Source organism: Apodemus sylvaticus, chromosome 1, assembly GCF_947179515.1.
Source record: "Apodemus sylvaticus chromosome 1, mApoSyl1.1, whole genome shotgun sequence".
Lineage (NCBI taxonomy): Eukaryota > Metazoa > Chordata > Mammalia > Rodentia > Muridae > Apodemus > Apodemus sylvaticus.
In genome coordinates this window covers 97,381,842-97,399,789 of record NC_067472.1, presented here as the reverse complement: position 1 = coordinate 97,399,789, position 17,948 = coordinate 97,381,842, and the positions used below count along the sequence as shown (strand labels likewise).

Genomic DNA, 17,948 nt, shown 5'->3' with positions numbered 1-17,948 from the left:
ATCCCCAGTGGTGAGGCATAGATGGCATCTCCCCTTCTCCTACAGCCCAGACCACTTAATGGCAGAGGAGTGGCAAAGCAATGCTCCCTTGCTCACATCCTAGGGACCAGCATGCCAGAACCCTTACTATCAGGACCATCTCTACTGTGCGACTCAGGAGATGTACTAGGCCCAACCTCTGGAGTGCAATGCTTGTAAGTCATAAGGCCAGCTTTCCAGAGCTCTGCAGTCAGTGAGGAATGGGGCCAGTTCAGCACATTTGATTGACATCCATGTGGTCCCTGGCAGCTGCCCAGACCAGAGATGCCACATAATTGCTCATGGTAAAGTGAGCCATGGATGTCAACACTGACTCCTGTCCTTGTGTAGTGATAGACCTTGATGAGGCCCACAGTGGCAGCTTGGACTGGGACTTCAACATGATTCCAGGTGGCATGGCTAGCCACTCAGAACAGGATACTCCTCTATATCTTTGGGTTTTCAGTTCCATCTCTCTTCACAGTGCTCAAGTTGTTCCACTTCTCTTTCTCTTACATCTGTCCACCATATACTTGAACACTGTGATGGCTCCCACAGAAGGCTGACCATGTGGTTAGTAGGCATTCTCTGGCAAGTGGGTGTTTATGGTCCACCTGGAACTGGAAGGCAGGTCTGTGGGTGTCATGGTGGTTTATAGGTCTCTGAGTGTCTTCATCCTCTCACACTGTGCTGCCTGGATTTGATTTGATTTGATTTGATTTGATTTGATTTGATTTGATTTGATTTGATTTGATTTTTATGTGTCCTAAGCATAAAACACTTTTGGCCACCAAGCCAGGCATTAAGATGGAATAAACAAAGGACTTCCATCTGTTCTGCCTTCCTGACTGATATAAGAACAATACCAACAAGGGGTCTCTTTGCCCATTGCCAGAGGCCTCCTATGAGAAGTCTGTTTTATGGATATTTTATTTATTTACATTTCTAATGTTATCCCCTTTCCCAGTTTCCCACTCTATCCTATCCCCTCCCCCATCCCACCTAACCACTCCTATCTCACCACCCCTGATATTCCCCTACACTGGTGCATGAAGCCTTCACAGGAGCCAGGACCTCTCCTTTCATTGATGTCTGATGAGGCCATCCTCTGCTACATATGTGACTGGAACCATGGGTCCCTCCATGTGCACTCTTTGGTTGGCGGTTTAGTACCTGGGTGCTCTGGAGTACTGGTTGGTACATATTATTGTGCCTCCTGTGGGGCTATAAACCTCTTCAGCTCCTTGGGTTCTTTCTCTAGCTACTGCATTGACAACCCTATGCTCAGTCTATTGATTGGCTGTGAGCCATGGGTATTTTGAATCACATTCTAATAAAGGTCAAAGTATTCACATTGAGCTTCTTTCTTCTTGAGCTTCATGTGGTCTGTGATATGTTTCTTGGATATTCTGAGCTTTGGGGCTAATATCCACTAATCAGAGAATGTATACCATGTGTGTTCTTTTGTGATTGGGTTACCTCACTCAGGAGGATATTCTCCAGTTCCATCCATTTGTCTAAGAAAGACCACCCAAAAAATCAACAAGATTGATAAAACCTTAGCCAGACTAATCAGAGGGCACAAATACAGTATTCAAATTAGCAAAATCAGAAATGAAAAGGGAGATATTACAAAAGAAACTGAGGAAATTCAAAAATCATCAGATCATATTACAAAAACCTATACTCAACACAACTGGAAAATCTGGATGATATGGACAATTTCCTAAACAGATACCAAATACCTAAATTAAATCAGGATCAAATAGACCATATAAACAATCTCATAACCCCTAAAGAAATAGAAGTGGTCATTGAAATTCTTCTAACCAATAAAAACACAGGACAGATGGTTTTAGTGCAGAATTCTACCAGACCTTCAAAGAATATCTAATACTAATACTCTTCAAACTATTCCACAAAATAGAGACAGACGGAACACTACACAACTCATTCTATAAAACCACAATTATACTGATACAAAAGCCACACAAAGATCCAACGAAGATAGAGAACTTCAGAACAATTTCCCTTATGACTGTCGATGCAAAAATACTCAATAAAGTTCTTCCCAACCCAATCCAAGAACACATCAAAACTATCATTCACCACAAAGAAGTAGGCTTCAAACCAGGGATGCAGGGATGGTTACATATACGGAAATCTATCAATGTATTCAACTACATAAACAAACTCAAAGGAAAAAAACCACATGATCATTTCATTAAATGCTGAAAAGTCGTTTGACAAAATTCAGCACATTTCATGCTAAAAGTCTAGGAAAGATCGGGAATCCAAGGCCCATATCTAAACACAGTAAAAGCAATATACTGCAAACCAGTAGCCAACATCAAACTTAATGAAGAGAAACTTGAAGCATTCCCACTAAAATCAGGGACCAGATGAGACTGCTCTATCTCTCCATATCTATTCAATATAGTACTTAAAGTTCTGGCTAGAGCAATTAGACAACAAAAGGAGGTCAAAGGGATACAAATAGGAAAAAAGAAAGTCAAGTTATCACTATTTGGCTATGACATGATAATATACTTAAGTGAACCAAAAAACTCCACTAGAGAACTCCTACAGCTGATAAACAACTTCAGCAAAGTGGCCAGATATAAAATTAACTCAAGCAAATCAGTAGCCTTCCTATACTTAAGGAATAAATAGGCTGAGAAAGAAATTAGGGAAATTACACCCTTCACAATAGCCACAAACAATATAAAGTATCTTGGTATGACTCTATTCAAATAAGTGAAAGATCTGTATGACAAGAACTTCAAGTCTCTGAAGAAAGAAATTGAAGATCTCAGAAAATGGAAAGATGGCCCGTGCTCGTGGATTGGCAGGATTAATATCATAAAAATGGTCATCTTGCCAAAAGCAATATACAAATTCAATGTAATCCTCATCAAAATCACAACTCAATTCTCCATAGAGCTAGAAAGAGCAATTTGCAAATTCATGTGGAATAACAAAAAACCCAGGATAGCGAAAACTACTCTCACCAGTAAAAGAACTTCTGGGGGAATCAGTATCCCAGACCTCGAGCAGTATTACAGAGCAATAGTGTTTTAAAAAACTGCATGGTATTGGTACAATGACAGGCAGGCAGATCAGTTGAATAGAATTGAAGACCCAGATATGAACCCACACACCTACGGTCACTTGATCTTTGACAAAGGAGCTAATTTCATCTAGTGGAAAAAAGCTTCTTCAACAAATGGTGCTGGCTCAACTGGTGGCTAACATGCAAAAGAATAAAAATTGATCCATTCTTTTCCCCCTGTACTAAGCTCAAGTCTAAGTGGATAAAGGACCACCACATAAAACCAGACTCACTGCAACTAATAGAAAAAACTGGGGAAGAGTCTTGAACACAGGCACAGGGGAAATTTTCCTGAACAGAACCTCAGTAGCCTATGCCCTAAGATCAAGAAATGACGAATGAGACCTCATAAAATTACAAAGTTTCTGTAAAGCAAAGGATACTGTCAATAGGACAAAACAGCAACCAACAAATTGGGAAAAGATCTTTACCAACCCTACATCCAACAGAAGGCCAACATCCAATGTACACAAAGCACTCAAGAAGTTAGACCCCAGAGAACCAAATAACCCTATTAAAAATGGGGTACAGGGCTAAACAAAGAATTCTCAACTGAGGAATACCAAATGGCTGGCAAGCACCTAAAGAAATGTTCAACATCCTTAGTCATCAGTGAAATGAAAATCAAAACAACACTGAGATTCCACCTCACAACAGTCAGAATGGCTAAGATCAAAAACTCAGGAGATGACAGGTGCTGGAGAGGTTGTGGAGAAAGAGGAACACTCCTCCACTGCTGGTGGGATTGCAAGCTGGTAAAACCACTCTGAAAATCAGTCTGGCGGTTCCTCAGAAAACTGTGCATATACCCAGAGGATTCTCCCACATGTAATAAGAACACATGCTCCAATATATTCATAGCAGCCCTATTCATAATAGCCAGAAGCTGGAAAGATCCTGGATGCCCCTCGGGGGAGGAATGATAAACAAAATGATATAAATACACAATGGAGTACTATGTAATCATTAAATACAATGAATTCATGAAATTCTTAGACAAATGGATGGAACTGGAGAATATCAACCTGAGTGGAGTAACCCAATCACAAAAGAACACTCATGGAATGCACTCACTAATAAGTGGATATTAGCCCTAAAACTTGAAATATGCAAGACACAATTCACATATCAAATGATGCCCAAGAAGGAGGAATAAGAAAGTATGGATACTCTACTTCTTCTTAGAAGGAGGAAAAAAATACCCACACAAGGAGATAGAGACAAAGTGTGGAACCGAGTCTGAGGGAAATACCATCCAGATACTACCCCACCTAGGAATCTATTCCATATACAATTACAAAAACCAGACACTATTGTGGTTGCCCACAAGTGCTTGCTGACAGGAGCCAGATATAGCTGTCACCTGGGAGGCTGTGCTAGTGTATGACAAATACAGAGGGGGAAACTCTCAGCCAACCATCAACCTGAACACAGGGTCCCCAATGGATGAGATAGAGAAAGGACCAAAGGAGATGAAGGGGTTTGCAGTGCCATAGGAGGAACAATAATATGAGTCACCAAGTACTCCCAGAGCTTCCAGGGACAAAACCATCAACCAAAAACTACACTTGAAGTTACCCATGGCCCCAGACACATTGGCAGCAGAGGATGATTGCTGTATACCAAATAGGGGAGAGGCCCTTGGTCCTGGAAAGACTTGATACTGTAGTGTAGAGGAATACCAGGACAGGAAAGCAAGGGTGGGTTGATTGGGGTAGGGGAGATGACTTATGGGATTTTCTGGGGAGAGAGGACCAGGAAAGGGGACAACATTTGAAGTGTAAATAAAAAATATACCTAATAAAAAAAGAAAATTAAGGATTGCTGAAAACCCAGATATACTACTCTTGGGCATATACCCAAAAGATACTCCACTCTGCCATAGAGACATTTGTACCACTATGTTCATAGAAGCCTTATTTGTGATAGCCAGAAGATGGAAACAATCCAGGTGTCCAACAACAGAAGAATGGATACAAAAATTTGTGGCTCATTTACACAATGGAATACTATTCAGGTATTAAGAAAGAAGACATGAATTTTTCAGGCAAATTTATGGAACTAGAAAATATCAACCTGAGTGAGGTAATTCAGTTCCATAAGCACATTACTCATTAATAAGTTGATATTAGCCAAAAAAATGTACAGAATACCCAGGATACAATCGATAGAACTCAAGATGTCTAACAAACCAAATGGCCAAAGAGAGTATGCCTCATTCTCACTTGGGAGAGAGAAGAAAGCAATCACAAGAGTGAGGCAGGAGGGAGGAACCTAGGTGGGAAAGGAGACATGGAGGGGAAGAGGGGAACATGATCAGGTATTGGGGGGAGTACTGAAGCCCTGAGGGTCAACAGAAAGAATCAAAACAGGCAACCTCAGGAGGGAGGAGGTGGGGAGACCTTCTAGAATGTAGCAGAGACCTGGGAGATTAAATACCCTACACTGGGGAGAGGAAACTTATAGAGTCCACCTCCAGCAGAAAGACAGAGCATCAAGTGGAGGGATGGGGTTGGCATCCCACAGTAAAAACCTCTGACCCAGATTTGTTCCTGCCCCAAATAAGTGCAGGAACAAAGATGGAAAAGAGACTGGGGGAAGAGAGCTGCTGTGACCAGCCCAAATTGGTATCCATCTCAAGGGAAGGTTCCAAGGGAAGGCTTGACACTGTTATTGATGCTATGGTGTGCTTACAGACGGAAGCCTAGCGTGGCTGCCCTCCAAGAGGCCAAACAAGCAGCTGAGTAAGACTGGATGCAGATACTTCAACCAATTAACTGAAGTTGGGGACCCCTGTGGTTGAATTAGGAAAAGGCTGGAAGGAGTTCAGTTGGATGGTAAACCTATAGGAAGACCAGAAGTCTCAGCTAACCTGGACCCCAGAAATATCTCAGATACTGAGCCACCAACCAGGCAACATACACTGCTGGTCCAAGGCCCCCAACATATATACATCAGAGGGCAGCCTGGTCTGGTCTCAGTGAGAGAAGATGCGTCTAACCCTCCTCAAGAGACTTCAGGTCCTTGGGAGTGGAGAGACTTGGTCATTTTGGGGGGAGTGCAGTGGCAACATCCTCTTGGGGATGGGGTGGGCAGTGGGGGCAGGAGGAATAGGATGAGAATCTATTGGAAGGTAGACCAGGAATGGGATAATGACTGGACTGTAAAAGTAGATTAAAGATAATTTTAAAAAATAGTTTCTGAGAGAGACCATAGAACATCTTCTATGAGGTATTTGGCTCATTACAAATCCTTCCATTGCATATATTTTTCCTGTCCACCACTGGGTTTTTAATGATTGAATAAAAGCCATTGATTATGTACATCATCTTCCCTTTATTCTTCTGCTGATGATCTTCTGGGCTGACTAAGCACTTTGGATAATAGTGGTATAATTAAAGTAGTTATGTTAGTGACTCTCAGAACTTCAGGTCTCTGAAGAAGGAAATCGAAGAAGACCTCAGAAAATGGAAAAATCTGCCATGCTCGTGGATTGGCAGGATTAATATAGTTAAAATGGCCATCTTGCCAAAAGCAATCTACAGATTCAATGCAATCCCCATCAAAATCCCAACTCAGTTCTTCACAGAGTTAGAAAAAGCAGTTCTCAAATTCATCTGGAATAACAAGAAACCCAGGATAGCTAAAACTATTCTCAACAACAAAAGAAATTCTGGGGGAATCAGTATCCCTGACTTCAAGCAATACTACAGAGCAATAGTGTTAAAAACTGCATGGTATTGGCACAGTGACAGACGAGTGGACCAATGGAATAGAATTGAAGATCCAGAAATGAATCCACACACCTATGGTCACTTGATCTTCGACAAAGGAGCCAAAAACATCCAGTGGAAAAAAGATAGCCTTTTCAACAAATGGTGCTGGATCAATTGGAGGTCAGCATGCAGAAGAATGCGAATTGATCCATTCTTATCTCCATGTACTAAACTTCATTCCAAGTGGATCAAGGACCTCCATGTAAAACCAGACACACTGAAACTAATAGAAAAGAAACTGGGGAAAACCCTTGAGGACATGGGCACAGGGGAAAAGTTCCTGAACAGATCACCAATAGCTTATGCTTTAAGATCAAGAATTGACAAATGGGACCTCATAAAATTACAAAGTTTCTGTAAGGCAAAGGACACTGTTAAAAGGACAAAATGGCAGCCATCAAATTGGGAAAGGATATTCACCAACCCCACATCTGATAGAGGGCTAATATCCAATATATACAAAGAACTCACATGATAACATCATTACATTAGGATATATGTCTTGATGTGCTATAGCAGGTTCATACATTGTTTCAGAAATATAGAAAACTAATATTATTTCTGTAATAGTTGTGCTATTGTAGGTGTCTAACCATAGCATCTACACATCCTTACCAGTGTTTGTTCCAATTGTTATTTTTAATAATAGACATCCAAGTGTGGCAAGATAAAGTTTTATTTTAGAGTTAGGGTTAGGGTTAGGGTTAGGGATAGGGTTAGGGTTAGGGTTAGGGTTACAGTTATTTTAATTTCCTGAGGCTTAACAAGTAAAATTTCCTTATATATTTATAGACCAATTATCAATTTTTGATAAAAGGTATTATTGTGTAGCTCAGTTAGAACTATTTCCAGTTTTCTGAAGAACCATCAGATTGATTGAGGTAGGACCAGCTAGCAATCTCACCAGTTATGGAAGAGTGGCCCTCTTTCTCCACATCCTCACCAACATGTGCTATCCTTTGAGGTTTTTATCTTAGTCATTCTGATTGGGTTAAGGTGGAATCTCAGGGTTGTGTTGATTTGCATTTCACTGATGACTACCTATGTTGAATATATCATTAGATGATTCTCAGCCATTTGAGATTCCTCAGTTGTAAATTCTCTATTTAATTCTGTACCCCATTTTAATTGCATTATTTGGTTTTCTACAGTCTAACTTCTTGAGTTCTTAGTATATTTTGGATATTAGACCTCTATCAGATGAAGTGTTGGTAAAGATATTTTTGCAATCTGTAGTTTGCCATTTTGTCCTATTGTCAGTGTCCTTACAGAAGCTTTTCACTTTGAAAAGGTCCCGTTTGTAAATTGTAGATCTTAGAGCCTGAGCCATTGGTTTTCTGTTCAGAAAATAATGTCCTGGGCCAATTTGTTTGAGGTTCTTGCCCAGTTTCTCTTCTATTAGACTCAGTGTATCTGGCTTTATGTGGAGGTCTTTGGTCCACTTTGACTTGAACTTTGTACAAGGAGATTAAAAAATAAATCACTTTACATTCTTCTACATACAGACCACCAGATAGACTATGTCCATTTGCTGAAGAGACTTTCTTTTTTCCACTGTATGGTTTTGGCTTCTTTGTCAAAGATCAAGTGACCATAGATGTGTGGTTTTATTTCTCAGTCTTCTCTTCTATTCCATTGATTAATGTGTCTGCCTCTGTACTAATAATAAGTGGTTTTCATCACTATTTTTCTGCAATACAGCTTTTGGTCGGGGATAGTGACTCCACAAGAAGTTCTTTTATAGGTGAGAATTATTCTCACTCTTCTGGGTTTTTTTGTTATTCCATATAAAAGTGAGAATTTCTCTTTCTACTTCTGTAAGTAATTGAGTTAGAATTTTGATGTGCATTGCATTAAATCTGTAGACTGCTTTTGGTAAGATGGCCATTTTTACTGTGTTAATCCTACATAACCATGATCACTGGAGAACTTTCCATTTTCTGAGGTCTTGGATTTCTTTCTTCTGGATCTTGAAGTTCTTGTCATACAGATCTTTCACTTGCTTGGTTAGAGTTACACCAACATATTTTATATCACTTGATACTATTGTAAAGGCCTCTTTTTCACTAATTTCCTTCTTATCCCATGTATCCTTTGTGTAGAGGAAGGCTACTGATGTTTTTGGATTAATTTTACATCCAACCACTTTGTTGAAGTTGCGTATCAGCTGTAAGAGTTCTCTGGTAGAATTTTTAAGTCACTAAATATTCATATATTCTATCATATTATCCAGAAGCACATATATCTTGACCTCTTCCTTTCCAGTTTGTATCCATTTGATACTTCTTTTGTTGTCTAATAGCTCTAGTTAGAACCTCAAGTACTATATTGAATAAATACAGAGAGAATAGGCAGCCTTGTCTTGTTGCTGATTTTAGTAGTATTGCTTCAAGTTTCTCTCCATTTAGACTAAGGTTGGCTGTTGGTTTGCTGTATAGTGTTTTATTTAGATTATGTATGTGCCTTGAATTCCTGATATCACCAAAATTTTTTACATGAAGGGGTGTTGTATTTTGTCAAAGCCTTATTTGGCATCTAATAAGAAGGTCAGGTGATTTTTTATAGTTTGTTTATATAGTGGATTACATTGATAGATTTATTTATATTGAATCATTCTTGCATCCCTGGAATAAAGCTTACATGGTTGTAGTGAATGGTCTTTGGTGTGTTCTTGGATTCAGTTTTTGACAATTTTATTATTTTTGCATCAATATTCCTAAGCAAAATTAGACTTAAGTTCTCTTTCATTGTTGAGCATTTTATGGTTTAGGAATCAGAGTAATATTGGCTTCAAAGTATGAATTAGGCAGTATGGGAGTGTTTCTTCTGTTTCTCCTTTGTGAAATAGTTTGAGGAGTATTAATATTATGTCTTTGTGAAAGTCTGATAGAATTCTGCACAAAATCCTTCTTACCCTGGGTTTCTTTGGTTTGGAGACTGTTAATGGCTACTTTTATTTCCTTAGGTGTTGTGAGAGAGTTTATATAATTTACCTGATTTTAATTTAACTTTGGAACCTGGTATCTGCCAAGATAATCATCCATTTCATGTAGATTTTTTTCATTTTTGTTTAGTATAGGCTTTTGTAATAGAATCTGATGGGATTTTGGAATTTCCTCACTTCTGTTATGTCTCCCTTTTCACTTCTGAAGTTTTATTTGGATACTGTCTCTGTGCCATTTAGTTAGTTTGGCTAAGGGTTTATCTATCTTTTTTATTTTCTCAAAGAGCCAACTCTTTGTTTTGCTTGTTCTTTGCATTGTTTTGTTTCTAACTGGTTGATTTTAAATGAGCTTGATTATTTTCTGCTGTTTGCTCCTTTTGGGTGGATTTGTTTTTTTTTTTTTTTTTTTTTTTTTTTTTTTTTTTTTTTTTTTTTTTGTTCTAGAGTTTTCAGATGTTCTGTTAAGTTGCTAGTGTAGGATCTATCCAATTTATTTATTAAGCCATTTAGTTCTATGAATTTTCCTCTTGGCATTGCTTTCATTGTGTCCCATATGTTTGGATATAATGTGCCTTCATTTTTATTAAATTCTGGAAAGCCTTTATTTTTTCATTTCTTCCATGACCTAGTTATTATTGAGTAGAGAGTTGTTCAGATTCCATAAGTATGTGGGCTTTCTGTTATTGTTATCATTGAAGTCCAGCCTTAATCCATGGTAGTCTGATAGAATGCATAGGATTGTTTCAATTCTTGTATCTATTGAGGCTTGTTTTGTGATTGATTATATGGTCAATTTTTAAGAAGTTACCATGTGGTATTGAGAAGAAGTTATATTCTTTTTAGAGTGAAATATTCTGTATATATCTGCTAAATCCATCTGGTTCATAACTTCTGTTAGTTTCACTGTGTCTCTTTTTATTTTCTGTTTCTATGACCTGTCCTTGGTGAGACTAGGGTCCTTGTGTGAGGTTCAATGTGTGTTTTGAACTTTTGTAAAGTTTCTTTTACAGATTTGGGTACCATTGGATTTAGGGCATAAATGGTCTGAATTGAAAGTTCATATTGGGGGATCTTTCCTTTGATGAGTATGAAGTGTCTCGTGGAATATCTTTGGATAACTTTTAGTTGAAAGTCTTTTTTGCTGGATATTAAAATGGCTACTCCAGCTTGTTTGGAGGGGGGACTATTTGTTTGGACTTTTTCCATCCTTTTACTTTGAGGTAGTGTCTGTCTATGTTACTGAGGTGTACTTCCTCTATTCAGCAAAATGCTGGGTCCTATTTATGTATCCAGTCTGTTATTCTATGTCTTTTTATTGGGGAATTGAGTCCATTGATGTTGAGAGATATTAAAGACCAATGATTGTTTGTGCTCATTATTTTTGTTTTTAGAGGCAGTATTATGTTTGCATGGTTCACTTCTTTTGGGTTTGTTGTGAAACGATTAATATTTTTGTTTTTGGTGGGTGTAGTTCTTCTCTTTGTGTTGGTGTTTTCCTTCTGGTATCCTCTATATGGTTGGCTTAGTAGAAAAATACTGTTTAAATTTGGTCTTGTCATGGTATATCTTGGTTGCTCTACCTATGGTGATTGAGAATTTTGCTGGGTATAGTAGCCTGGATTGGCATTTATGTTCTTTTAGGGTCTGGATGAGTGGGAGGGATGCTGGAATGCCCACTTTTCCCCAGGCATAGCTGTAGGCCAGGAGGAAGATGTGTCTCTGGCAGGGCAAATAGGACTTATGTCTGCTTGATTTGGTGGGGGTTCCAAGTCGGGTAGGTATTGGGACAAGGGTTCTCACCTGTGAACCTTGTTATGACAGACATCTTGGGAGATAGGATATTTCCGTGTATGGGAGTGGACTGCAGTGCCAGATCTATCCTGCAAATAATTGCAGACCAGAAGGATGTTGTCTCTTGCAAGGCAGATATGTCCCATATACTCTGGACTCCATGGGGGGGTGTGCCAGATAGGACAGGTATGGGGCACGGGTGTCACCTGTGTGCCTAGTTATGACAGAACTTTTGGGAATCAGGCTGTGTGAGGGAAGACTGGACCAGTACCCAATCTATATCAAGTGGCAGTGCAGACAGGAAGGAAGATGTATCTCAGCAGGAAGGATAGGACCCATGTCCACTGGGCTCCTTGGGCATCCCAGGTAGGACAAGTATTTGGGGTGGTAGTTCTCACATGTGAGCTTGTGAGCCTGGTTATGACAGACATTCTGGGAGTCAGTCTGTCTCTGGATGTTGGAGGGGTAGATAGAGCACCAGTTCTGCCAGGGGCAGATTTGCAGGCAAGAAAGAACATTTCTATATTTTGTTCTATATGACATGGAATAGATGTATATAATTCTGTGTATAGACAAAAATGTGATGCTTGTTATTCAGAATGGGTTGTTTTACTTAACACAATGTCTTAAGTTCTGTCCATTATTTCAATATATTAACTAATGTTTTCCTTTACACATGAAGAAATTTCTCTTGTGTATGTGTGCTATGTTTTCTTTGTTTTTTGTATTTGTTTCTGCAATATTTGTTTGTTTTGTGTATGTGAGTACACTGTCACTATTTTTAGATACACCAGAAGATCACACAGGATCCCATTACAGAAGGTTGTGAGCCATCATGAGATTACTGGGAATTGAACTCAGAACCTGTGGAATAATAATTAGTGCTCTTAACTTCTGAGTCATTTCTCCAGTCCTCTGTATGCTTTCTTTTTTTATTATATATATTCTTTATGTACATTTCAAGTGATATTCCCTTTCCTGGATCCCCTCTCCCCAAAAGTCCCATATGCCCTCTTCCCTCCTCCTGTTCCCCCATCCACCACTTCCCACTTCCCTGTCCTGGTATTCCCCTACACTGCTGTACTGACCATTTCCAGGACCAGGGGCCATTCCTTCCTTCTTCTTGGGCACCATTTGATATGTAAATTGTGTCTTGGGCATTCCAAGCTTCTAGGCTAATAGGTATTTATCAGTGAGTGCATACCATGAGTGCTCTTTTGAGACTGGGTTACTTCACTTAGGATGATGTTCTCCAGTTCCATCCATTTGTCAAAGAATTTCATGAATTTATTGTTTCTAATGGCTGAATAGTACTCCATTGTGTATATAAACCACATTTTCTGTATCCATTCTTCTGTTGAGAGACATCTAGTTTCTTTCCAGCTTCTGGCTATTATAAATAGAGCTGCTATGAACATAGTGGAGCATGTATCCTTATTACATGATGGGGAATCCTCTAGCTATATGCCCAGGAGTGGTATAGTGGGGTCCTCTGGAAGTATCTTTCGCAGTTTTCTGAGGAACTGCCAGACTGATTTCCAGAGTGGTATTACCAGCTTGCAACCCCACCAGCAGTGGAGGAGTGTTACTCTTTCTCCACATCCTCTCCAGCACCTATTTTCTCCTGAATTTTTGATCTTAGCTATTCTGACTGGTGTGAGGTGAAATCTCAGGGTTGATTTGATTTGCATTTCCCTGATGACTAAGGATGTTGAACATTTCTTTAGGTGATTCTCAGCCATTTGATATTCCTCAGGTGAAAATTCTTTCTTTAGCTATGTACCCCATTTTTAAGGGGGATATTTGGCTGTCTGGAGTCTACCTTCTTGAGTTCTTTGTATATCTTGGATATAAGCCCTCTGTCGGATGTAGTATTGGTAAAGATATTTTCCCAATTTGTTGGTTGCCATTTTGTTTGATTGACTGTGACCTTTGCCTTACAGAAACTTTGTAATTTTATGAGGTCCCATTTGTCAATTCTTGATCTTAGAGCATAATTCTGTTGAGGAAATTTTCCCCTGTGCCCATGTCCTCAAGGGTCTTCCCCAGTTTCTTTTCTATTAGTTTCAGTGTGTCTGGTTTTATATGGAGGTTTATATGGAGGTTCTTGATCCACTTGGACTTGAGCTTAGTACTAGGAGATAAGAATGAATCAATTTGCATTCTTTTGCATGCTGACCTCCAGTTGAACTAGCACCATTTGTAGAAAAGGCTATCTTTTTTCCACTGGATGGTTGTTGCTCCTTTGTCAAAGATCAAGTGACCATAATTCTGTGTGCTCATATCTGGGTCTTAAATTCTGTTCCCTTGATCTACTTGCCTGTCACTGTACCAATACCATGCAGTTTTTAACACAATAGCTCTGTAGTGCGGCTTGAGGTTGGGGATACTGATTCCCCCAGAAGTTCTTTTACTATTGAGAACAGTTTTAGCTATCCCAGGTTTTTTATTATTCCAGATGAATTTGCAAATTGATCTTTCTAAGTCTATGAAGAATTGAGTTGGGATTTTGATGGGGATTGCATTGAATCTGTAGATTGCTTTTGGCAAGATGACCATTTTTACTATATTAATCCTGCCAATCAAGAGCATGGAAGAATTTTCCATATTCTGAGTTCTTCTTCAATTTCTTTCTTCAAAGACTTGAAATTCCTGTCTTACAGATCTTTCACTTGTTTGGTTAGAGTCACGCCAAGATACTTTATATTGTTTGTGGCTATTGTGAAGGGTGTCATTTCCCTAATTTCTTTCTCACCCTGTTTATCCTTTGAGTATAGGAAGGCTACTGATTTGCTTCAGCTAATTTTATAGCCAGCCACTTTGCTGAAGTTGTTTAGCAACTGTAGGAGTTCTCTGGTGGAGTTTTTTGGGTCGCTTAAGTATACTATCATATCAGCTGCAAATAGTGATAGTTTGAATTCTTCCTTTCCAATTTGTATCCCTTTGACCTCCTTTTGTTGTCTAACTGCTCTGGCTGGAACTTCAAGTACTATATTGAATAAATAGTGCAACCTTGTCTAGTCCCTGACTTTAGTGGGATTGCTTCAAGTTTCTCTCCATTTACTTTGATTCTGGCTACTGGTTTGCTGTATATTGCTTTTATTATGTTTAGGTATGGGGCTTGAATTCCTGTTCTTTCCAAGACCTTTAACATGAAAGTATGCTGAATTCTATCAAATGCTTTTTCAGCATCTAATGAAATGACCGTGTGGTCTTTTTCTTTGAGTTTGTTTATGTAGTGGATTACATTGATGGATTTCCTTATATTGAACCATCCCTGCATCCCTGGGATGAAGCCTACTTGATCATGTTGAATGATCATTTTTATGTGTTCTTAGACTCAGTTGGCAAGAATTTTGTTGAGTATTTTTGCATCAATATTCATAAGGGAAATTGGTCTAAGGTTCTCTTTTTTGTGGTATCTTTGTATGGTTTTGGTATCAGCAAAAATGTGGCTTCATAGAACGAGTTGGGTAATGTTCCTTATGGTTATATTGTGTGGAATAGTTTGAAGAGTATTGGCATTAGGTCTCCATTGAATGTCTGATAGAATTCTGCACTAAAGCCATCTGGTCCTGTAATTTTTCTTGGTTGGGAGACTGTCAATGACCACTTCTATTCCTTTAGGGGTTAAGAGACCATTTAGATGGTCTATCTGATCCTGATTAAATTTTGGTAGTTGGTATCTGTCTAGGAAATTGTCCATTTCATCCAGACTTTCCAGTTGTGTTGAGTATAGGCTTTTGTAGTAGAATATAATAATTTTTTGGATTTCCTCAGATTCTGTTGTTATTTCACCCTTTTCATTTCTGATTTTGTTAATTTGGGTACTGTTTCTGTGCTCTCTGATTAGTCTGGCTAAAGGTTTGTCTATCTTGTTGATTTTCTCAAAGAACCATCTCCTGATTTTGTTGATTCTTTGTATAGTTCTTTTTGTTTCAACTTGGTTGATGTCAGCCCTGAGTTTCATGATTTCCTGCCTTCTACTCCTCTTGGGTGCATTAACTTCTTTTTGTTCTAAAACTTTCAGGTGTTCTTTTAATTTGCTAGTGTGTGCTCTCTCCAGCTTCTTTTTGTAGGCACTCAGAGCTATTAGTTTTCCTCTTAGCACTGCTTTCATTGTGTCCCATAAATTTAGGTATGTTGTGCCTTCATTTTCATTAAGTTCTAAAAAGTCTTTGATTTCTTTCCTTATTTCTTCCTTGACCAATGTATCACTGAGTAGAGAATAGTTAAGCTTCCATGTGTATGTGGGCTTTTTGTTGTTTTTGTTGCTATTGATGATGACCCTTATTCCATAGTAATCTGATAGGAGGCATACAATTAGTTTGATCGTCTTATATCTGTTGAGGTATATTTTGTGATCAATTATATTGTCAATTTTGGAGAAGGTACCATGCGATGCTGAGAAGAAGGTATATTCTTTTGATTTAGGTTGAAATGTTCTATAGATATCTATTAAGTCCATTTGGTCCAAAACTTCGGTTAGTTTCACTGTGACTCTGTTTAGTTTGAGTTTCCCTGATCTGTCCATTGAAGAGAGTGGGGTGTTTAAGTCCCCCACAATTAATTATTTTGTGGGGTGCAACGCATGCTCTAAGCTTTAGTAAGATTTCCATTATGAATGCAGTTGCCCTTGTATTTGGGGCATAGATGTTCAAAATTGAGAGTTCTTCCTGGTAGATTTTTCCTTTGATTAGTATAAAGTGGCCTTATGTATCTTTTTTTGATGACTTTTGGTTGAAAGTCTATTTTATCTGTTATTAGAATGGCTCCTCCACAAAACGGCAACCATCAAATTGGGAAAGGATATTCACCAACCCCACATCTGATAGAGGGCTAATATCCAATATATACAAAGAAATCAAGAAGTTAGACCCCAGGGAACCAAATAACCCTATTAAAAATGGAGTACAGATCTTAACAAAGAATTTTCACCTGACAAAATTCGGATGGCCGAGAGGCACCTTAAGAAGTGCTCAACATCATTAGTCATTAGGGAAATGCAGATCAAAACAACCCTGAGATTTCACCTTACACCAGTCAGAATGGCTAAGGTCAAAAGGTGATGGAGAGGATGTGGAGAAAGAGGAACACTCCTCCACTGCTGGTGGGGCTGTAAGATAGTATAACCACTGTGGAAATCAGTCTGGAGGTTCCTCAGAAAACTGGACATGAGACTTCCAGAGGACCCTGCTATACCTCTCCTGGGCATATACCCAAAGGATTCCCTAGCATGCAATAAAGACACATACTCCATTATGTTCATAGCAGCCTTATTTATAATAGCCAAAAGCTGGAAAGAACCCAGATGCCCCTCAAAGGAGGAATGGATACAGAAAATGTGGTATATTTACACAATGGAATAGTACTCAGCAATTAGAAACAATGAATTCACAAAATTTTTAGGCAAATGGTTTGATCTGGAAAATATCATCCTAAGTGAGGTAGCCCAATCACAAAAGAATACACATGGAGTGCAATCTCTGATAAGTGGATATTAATTAGCCCAGAAGCTCTGAATACCCAAGGCACAAATTGCATAGCAAATGACTCCCATGAAGAAGTATGGAGAGGGTCCTGATCCTGGAAAGGATTGATCTAGCATGGAAAGGGAATATAAGGACAGAGAAAAAGGAGGGAGGTGATTGGAGAAGGGATGGAGAGAAGAAGGTTTATGGGACATATGGGGAGGGGGGATCTGGGAAAGGGGAAATCATTTGGAATGTAAACAAAGAATATAGAAAATAAAAATATTAAAAAAAAAAAAGAATGGCTCCTCCAGCTTATTTTCTGGGACCTTTGTTTGGAGAACTGTTTCCAGCCTTTTACTCTTAGGTAGTGTTTGTCTTTAACACTGAGATGCATTTCCTGTATGCAGCAAAATGTTGGGTCTTGTTTATGTATCCAGTCTGTTAGTCTATGTCGTTTTTATTGGGGAATTGAGTCCAGGGGTGTTGAGAGATATTAAGGAATAATGATTGTTGCTTCCTGCTCTTTTTGATGTAATTTTAATGTTTGTGTGGTTATCTTCTTTTGAGTTTCTTGAAAGAAGATTACTTTCTTGCTTTATCTTGTGTGTGGTTTCCCTCCCTTTGTTGGTGTTTTCCATTCATTATCCTTTGAAGGACTGGATTTGAGTAAAGATACTGTGTAAATTTGTTTTTGTCATGAAAAACCTTGGTTTCTCCATTTATGGTAAATGAGAGATTTGCTGGACATAGCAGTTTGGCTTGGCATTTGTGTTCCCTTAAGGTCTGCATGACATCTGCCCAAGCTCTTCTGGATTTCATAGTCTCTGGTGAGA

The 17,948-nt window shown here is 38.8% G+C and overlaps 1 non-coding gene across 1 annotated transcript; it reads right to left on the bottom strand.

Moving 5' to 3' along the window:
• Window positions 1-775: 775 nt before the first annotated feature.
• LOC127676548 (small nucleolar RNA SNORA48) lies at window positions 776-918 on the bottom strand. Its single transcript, XR_007976019.1, has one exon. It is a non-coding gene; the product is annotated as a small nucleolar RNA SNORA48 (small nucleolar RNA).
• Window positions 919-17,948: the final 17,030 nt, after the last annotated feature.